Here is an 8,329-nt window from a genome sequence, read left to right on the forward strand (position 1 = left end):
TTTAATGTGTTATTTTTCTCTGCTTTCTCTGCCTGCTTTCAATATTTTTTCCTTTATTTTCGGTTTACTTAGATTTGATTTATGGTTTACTCCATCTGCTTAGAGTTTTCAGATTTTCACTATTTCCTTATTTCTGGGAAGTTTTAGACCATTTATTTTCAAATATTTTTCAGACCCATTTTCTCCTTCTCTTCTGATTGTTTATTCCTTTTACACTATTATCAAATCTTTGATATTATCTTGTAAGTCACTGACACTCTATTTTTCTTTTTTTTTTCATTTTTGTGTTCTACCTGTAGGATGGTTTTTATTGATCTGTTTTCAAATTTATTGACTCTTTATTCTGTTAGGTTCAATCTCTATTTCAATCCACACATTTCTTTTTTGCATGTTCTATAATTTCAATTTATTTATTTTTACAGGTTTTACTTCTCTGCTGAGATTTCCGTTATAGTCATTAACTATGGCAATGCTTAACATTTTATTTTGCTCGATATAGTTGCCACTTTAAAACACGTGTCTGCTAATTCAGCATATAGATTATCTCATGATCAGTTTTCATTGATGACATTTTCCCTTAGTAGGAGTCATGTTATTTTTTTAACATGTCCTTTAAATTTGGATTGTATTCTTACTTTTGAAAATAACATTATATAGAGACTCTGGATTTTCTTCCATGCCTCTGAAAAATATTCATTTAGTTTCTCCCGTAAAAGTTACCATGGCTGGATTCAAACTACAAACTCTGTGCCCCTTGAAAGGGCAGGGACTAGAAAGTCTCTTCAGTTATTTTGGTCTTATTGCGGCTATTTATTGTCTGCCTAGTGCATGCCTAGTTTAGGGATCAACTGGGATTTGAACAGGATTTATATGTCAAGGCTCTCCTATGTGCCGAAATGATCCTTAGGAAATATCCTGTTTTAGTTTTCTGTTGCTGCTATAACAAACTACCACAAATTTTACTGGCTTAAAACAATACAAATTTATCATCTTACAGTTCTTAGAAATCCAATAAGGTATCACTGGGTAAAATCAACTTGTTGGCAGGACTGACTTCCTTTCCAGAGGCTTTATGAGGAGAATCCATTTTCTTGTCCAGTTTCTAGAGTCTTCCCCACACTCTACCACCGGAGTCTCCCTTCCTCCATTTTCAAAACCAGCATTGCTACATCTTTCTGACCCTCCTTCTGTGGCCATCTCTCTCTCTGACCATCACAAGGAAAGCCTCTCCACTTTGAATGATTCATGTGATTAGTTTGGGCTCTTCTGGATAATCCAGGATAATCTTCCATCGCCAGCTTCTTAATCACATCTACAAGTCCCTTTTGCTATATAAAGTAACATATTCCCAGGTTCCAGGGACTTGGATCTGAACATTTTATCAAAGGGTCATCATTCTGGCCACCACACCACACTACTCTATAGATAACAAGATGGTGTAGAAACACACTCATCAAGAGGTAAGGATCTCCTTAAATTTGGGCAGGGTTGAGATTCACATGGAAGTTGTGAAGGTTAATTTCATATGTCAACTTGATTGGGCTAAGAAAGGTGCAAATAGCTAGTAAATATTATTTCTGGGTGTAGCTCTGAGGGTGTCTCCGGGAAGAGATTAGCATTTGAATCAGTAGACTGAGTATAGAAGATCACTGTCACCAATGCCGATGGGTGTCACCCAGTCTGTTGAGAACCTGAATAGACCAATAAAGTAGAGGCAAGGTGAATGTATTCTCTTGGTGGGACATCTGTCTTCTCCTGCACTCAGATCCTAGTACTTCTGATCCTTCTGGCTTTGGACTTCAACTGAATTACACCATTGGTTTTCATGGTTCTCTAGCTTTTCCACAGCAAATCTTAGGACTTCTAGGCCTCCATAATCAGGTGAGCCAATTCCTATAATAAATATCTTCATGTGTATGTATTTGATTTTCTTTCACCTGAGCAATCCTAACACAGAAGTGATGCAACATAATTTCCAAGAGCAAGTGATAAAGGTTAATACCGTTTTTGTTGGTTTTGGACAACAGTGCTGAGATTGGCATTGGCAGCTAACATCAACCAACAGCTGTGTAAGTGACAGCCTTAAAGATGACATTAATCCCACCCTCCATCTAACTGCAATTATATGAGAGATGTCCAGAGACTTGCTTAGCTTTACTCATTCAACCCCTAGAACTGTAAAGGAAAATTTCATTGATTATTGTTGGTTTTAGATATTGAGATATATATTTATTATTCTGCCATGGACAACCAACACTTTCACAGGTTCTATCCTTTCTGGGATTTCTACTCTTGAGTTTTAGCTACTCTGTTTACCCCAAATCCTGCCCTCTGGTTCTTCACAGTAGTAACCTGTAGGATTCTGTGTAGTTCTAGCTGTCTGTCCTCTATGGTGCTAACCACAGTCTGCATTCGAGCCAGTGTCTATGACACTTCATTCCTTTGTTTCAAACATAGAATCTTCTCAATATCCTGCCCACTTTCGTTAATTTTCTAGTGGTTGTTTGGTTTGGGTTTTATTCAGAATTTATAGCTGTTGCCAGTGTCCATTTGAAGCATCTATGTCATTGCCAGAAACGGAACCACTAATATCAATAGATTTTTAAACATATTAATTTCTCAAATCAGTATTTTAGATTATTTCAAATATACAGAGCAGTATGTGTGCTGATGTACTTTAGACCTATACAACCTCCATTTCAGTATATCAAGTCTTAATAGGTTTATTAAATCCAAGTTATGATGATATATGCTTCAGACATTTTTTTACTCTTAAGAAATAATTCACTGAAAAGGCATTTGAATCTATCCTTCTTTGACCGGACTTACATTTCTAGCATAAATCCTATATGATACATTTTGAAATATACAGTGTTAGATTAAAGCTGTTAGTATTCTATTGGGAATTATTCATTAATATTTATAAATGAAAAAAGCTTTTAATTTTACCTGTGTGTATGCATAACTAATTGGGTTGTTACAAAACAGATGGTAGATTTAGAAATAAATTAGATGATTCCAATTTTGTGAAAATTATCTCTACAAAGATTTAAATAAATAGTAGTTAATTTTTCCTAAGAGATTTAATAGCACATGACTTGGAAGGTACCTTGGCTCGGTGCTACTTTAGTTAGTACATTTAGTTTCTATTTCATTTATTTTCTATCCATTTTTGTCAACTGCTCTTTGTTTAAAATATAGATATCTTGACCACAGATTTTTTATAACTCTGTTATTTAGTTATAAAGCATTTGTTGAGTCTGATTTTTATCCTGTTATTAATTTATTTTTCCATTTTGGTCAGTTATTAACTTTATGTTAATCTTTTAAAATTTATTGAGATTTGTTTCATTTTCATCCATGTGTTCAGGTTGTTGAATGCCCCATATGCCCCTGAAAATAATGTGGACTATCTTCTTGTTGGTCATTTGGTGGAATTTTCTAGGGATATCAATATGTTAAGCTGTTTGATACTGTTATTCAAGTCTTTTATACTCACATTGATTTTGTGAGTAATTTTTGTATCAATGAGATGATTAGAAATACGTGTTGGCATCTCTGCGTATACTTGTAAATTGTTTATTTCTTCTTTTACTTCTTTGAGTTTTTGCTTTTATGTATTTAGAAATTCAGTTATTAGGGATGTATGTATTTGGAATTGCTACAGTTGCTTGTTGAATTGACTCTTTTATCATAGTGAAATGCCCCTCTTTATGCCTGTGTTGGTTTGAAACCCTCTCAGGAGCTTCCCTGGGTGTAATCTGAAACTGGTCTCCATATGCAGAGGATAGGGAGAGAACAGAGAAAAGGTAGAGCACCCCAGGTTGGTAGGTGGTGGTTTTAATAAGCAAAGGAAACTTACATCTGAGGCTGGTCTTGGGCAGCAGGAAGATGAATGCATCTCTGCATCTGCCTGCCAAATCTTAAAGGTTTATTAAGAGGCTAACTGGGTCTAGTTGTGTATACTGTGCAGGTGTTCCCTATACCAAATCACTATCTAAAGGCTTATGTCCTTGGAGCAGTTGCTGGGAATGGGAAGGCAAACGAAACTCACATTCCAAGGATAGGGGAGGTGGTAAGGAGCTTCTAGTCACCTGGGTCCTGTTCAACTGGCAGTCACATTTTTTCAATGACCAACAGCCTGGTGATATTTTTTCTTGTGAAGTCTACTTGGAATGATATTACACAGCAACTTTCCATTTCTTATAAATAGTGTTTGTGTGTTATGTATTTTCCATTGTTCATTTTTAGCCTATTTTATTTTTATATTAAGCATTATTATCTTACAGAAAGAGTATAACTAGTTCTTACTTTTTAATACGATAAGGCAATGTTTACTTTTCAATGAGGATTTTTAGGTCATTTTACTTAGTGAGATTATCAGTGTGGTTGGTCTGAATGCTATCATTCCAACCATTTATTTTCTATTTGCTCTCTCTATTCTTTTTAAGCTATTTCTCCTTTTCCTGTCTTATTTTAGATTGAATATTTTGAATTAACAGGGTTTTCTTTTTGATCACGTGTTCATAAAATATTTTATTTGACTTTATCTTCACTAAAACTTGTTATCAATAGTGTTTCGAATATCAGAGTTGTATTTTTTTAGTGATTAGTCTAACTTTTAAACTATGCGTCTTTAACTTATCACAGTATTCCTTCAAATAATGTTATGCCATTTTATGTCGAATGTAAAAATTTTACATCAATATATTTCTTCCTCCTTTCCTCATGCTGTTTGTTTAATAGAGATTTTAGTTCCACATATGATACATCTCTATTCCATATAGATACACTGTTATTTTAAAATTTATTTTTAGGGACATCTGGGTAGCTCAGCAGGTGAGCGTCTGCCTTTGGCTTAGGGTGTGATTCTGGATTCCCGGGATTGAGTCCTGTATCAGGCTCCTTGCATGGAGCCTGCTTCTCCTCCCTCTGCCTATGTCTCTGCCTCTCTTTCTCTCTGTGTCTTTCACGAATAAATAAATAAAATCTTTAAAAATTATTTTTAAAAGGAATAATATTTATTTCTTCTTTTTAAAAACTTTATCAGTATCACTCATCCCCCTATCACTTCCCCTTTGGAGCTACCAGTTTGTTCTCTGTGTTTAATAAGAGTCTGGTTTTTTTTTGTTGTCTTTTTTTCCTCATCTGCTTGCTTCCTTTCTTATATAGTACATATGAATGAAATCATATGGTAAGTGTCTTTTTCTGTCTGACCTATTTTATTTATTTCATTTAGCATTATACCCTCTAGGTCATCTATGTAGTTGCAGATGGCAAGATTTCATTCTTTTTTATGATTGAGTAATATTCCATTGTATGTATGTGTGTATTTTTTCACATCTTCTTTTACCATTTATCTATTGATGGACACTCAGATTGCTCCATATCTTGGCTATTGTAAATGATGCCATAATAAACATAGAGGTGTGTATATCTTTTCAAGTTAGTGTTTTGTTTTCTTTGGGTAAATAACCGGTAATAGAATTATCAGATCATATGGTAATTCTATTTTTAATTTTTTAAAAAGATTTTATTTATTTATTCATGAGAGACACAAAGAGAGAGAGAGGCAGAGACACAGGCAGAGGGAGAAGCAGGCTCCATGCAGGGAGCCTGATGTGGGACTCGATGCCGGGTCTCCAGGATCACGCCCTAAGCCAAAGGTAGACACAGACTCTTGACTGCTGAGCCACCCAGATGTCCCTATTTTTAATTTTTTAAGGAACCTCCATACTGTTCTCCACAATGGCTACACTGACTTGCATTCCCACCAACAGTGCCCAGTGGCTCCTTTTCTTCACATGTTCCCAACACTAGTTATTTCTTGTGTTTGATTCTAGGCATTTTGACAGATGTGAGATTAAATCTCACTGTGGTTTGATTTACATTTCCCTGATGATTAGTGATGTTGAACATCCTTTCATGTGTCTGCTGGCCATCTGTATGTTTCTTTGGAAAAATATCTGTCTATTCTGGTCCTCCGCCCATTTTGTAATTAGATTATTTGTTTAAAATAATTGCTAAAAATAAATTATCTTTTAAACATTGATAAGTGAAAAGGTACTTTTGTATATATTTACCCAAATATTTACCACTTATATTCTATCCTTTTGCATAATTCCATATGTTAATCTGCTGTCATTTTTTTTTTCTTTAAGGTTTCTTGTCAAAATTCAACACTTTTCATAGTGAAAGTCTGCTGGCAAAAACTTCCCTTAGCTCCGGTCATCTAAAAAAGGTCTTTTTTCTCTTCATTTTAAAATATATTTTAATTGGATATAAAACAAATTTTATATACATAAGAATAAAAATGTATTATATTGACAAGTTCTTTGTTTTATCCTTGAAGATAATATTGCTATCCCTTCTGGAGTAGTTTTTTTTTTTTTTTTTTTATCAGAAGCTTCTGTTAACTTTTATGGTTGTTTTTCTATTTATTTTCCTTTCATATTGTTGAATTTATTTGATGCATAGGGTTCATGGTTTTGATTATTCATCAGATTTGAAAAAAGATATTCTCTCTCTACCCTGGCCTTCTTGGGCTTCAATCCCACATATGTTCAACCACATGCTACAGGCCCACAGATTACTAAAAATTTTCACTTTTTTCTGTTCTTTTACCTATTTATGCTGTATGTGAATAATTTCCATTGCTTTTCAAGTTTATTAATAATTTATTCTTCAGAGTTTACTATGCTATTAATCATGCCCAGTGGCTTTTTATATTTTATTCACTTATTTTTTAATAGCTTCATTGAGTTTTAGTTGATATCCATAGAACTGTATATACTTAATGTGTGACATTTGATGAATTTGGACATGCAAACATCTATAATACCATCACATCAATTAAGGTAACAGATATATCCAGCTTTTCCTAGAAATTCTTTCTTTCCGTTAGCTGTAGCTTTTCATTTTGGATTTTTTGGCCCGTGTGTGTGTGTGTGTGTGTGTGTGTGTGTGTGTGTGTATAAAAACAATGTGAGATCTGTCCAAGTGGCTTCTTAACAGTTTTTGAAGTGCACAATACTGTATCATTAACTATAGATACTATGTTGAACAGAAGATCTATAGAACTTACTCAGCATAACTGAAGCTTCATAGCCACCGAATAACAACTCCCCATTTTGTCACCCTCCAGCTCTGATAGTATTGTATTCACTTCTGAGTTCGACTACTTTAATTAACTCATGTAAGTGGAATCTTGCAGTATTTGTCCTTCTGTGATGGAATTTATTTGACTTAGTAGGATGTCCTCCAGGTTCTTCTATGTGTCACAAATGACAGGATTTAAGAGCTGAATAATATTGCTAGTATATGTGTATATATGTTTTCTTTACATCTGGAAGTGGCATTAAGACAGACATATAGACCACAAGAAAAAAATACAGAGTTCAGAAATACACTTATGCATATATGTATGGTCAACTGATCTTTGACAAGGTTGCCAAGAACACACAATGTGGAAAAGATAATCTCTTCAACAGATGATATTGGAAGAACTAGTTATCCATTTGCAAAAAAAGTAAAGTTGAACCTTTATACCACATGCAAAATTAAGCTTAAAATTGAAGACTTAAACTTAAGATCTGAAACTAAAACTCCTAGAAGAAAACGTAGGAGAAAGCTTCTTGACATTGGTGTTGGCAATGGTTTCTTGAATACGACACCACAAGCATAATCAACAAAAGCAAATATAACAAGTGGGGCTATAGTAAATGAAAAAAAGATTTTTCATTTTAGATAGTGAATTTGGATCTTTTTTATATCTTTCATTTCCCTCCTCATTATCTTCATGTATTTTTTGAAAACCTCGATTTTACTTTGAATACCTTTATTGTTTTGTAAACTTATTCTACTATCTCTATCATCTTTGTATTTCTTTCTATTCTTCTAGTTATTTTTCACATTTTCCCATTTCTTAGCATGTCTAGTAACATTATTGTTCAACGTCTTTTGAACTTTTTAGACTTGCTTTAAATAAATATTTGTTTCTTTTTTCTGGTTTGCTCTTGAGTTACTTTTTGTTCTGCATGATCATTTTGAGGCTTATTTTAATGTTTTATTAAGATTATCTAAAATAACATTTACTCTCTGAGTAATTTATCTTCATTATTTAAGCATGACCCTCTGGAGTTTCTAGTAAATGTTGTATTTGATTACTGAAGACTTTGTGATCTGGTGGGGACAGAAATAGTTTCCAGCTCTTTGTGACTTCTGGGAACAATTCAGCTTCTAGCTAGTCACTCTTACTGCATCACCCTGTGGAGTTAGATCCTATACATGAATATCTTAATATTCAACAAAGATTTAAGGGAATGCAGAC

General features: G+C 33.8%; 1 long non-coding RNA gene across 1 annotated transcript in view; it reads left to right on the plus strand.

Annotated features, from left to right (window-relative positions):
• The window catches only part of LOC140632707 (uncharacterized), a 668,295-nt gene extending 662,051 nt beyond the window's left edge, over positions 1–6,244 (plus strand). The window contains exon 10 of the long non-coding RNA XR_012030354.1: positions 6,162–6,244. This is a non-coding gene — a long non-coding RNA (uncharacterized lncRNA). The remainder of the gene's footprint in view (positions 1–6,161) is intronic.
• The last annotated feature ends 2,085 nt before the right edge of the window (positions 6,245–8,329 follow it).

This window comes from Canis lupus, chromosome 4 (assembly GCF_048164855.1).
Source record: "Canis lupus baileyi chromosome 4, mCanLup2.hap1, whole genome shotgun sequence".
Taxonomy (NCBI): Eukaryota; Metazoa; Chordata; class Mammalia; order Carnivora; family Canidae; genus Canis; species Canis lupus.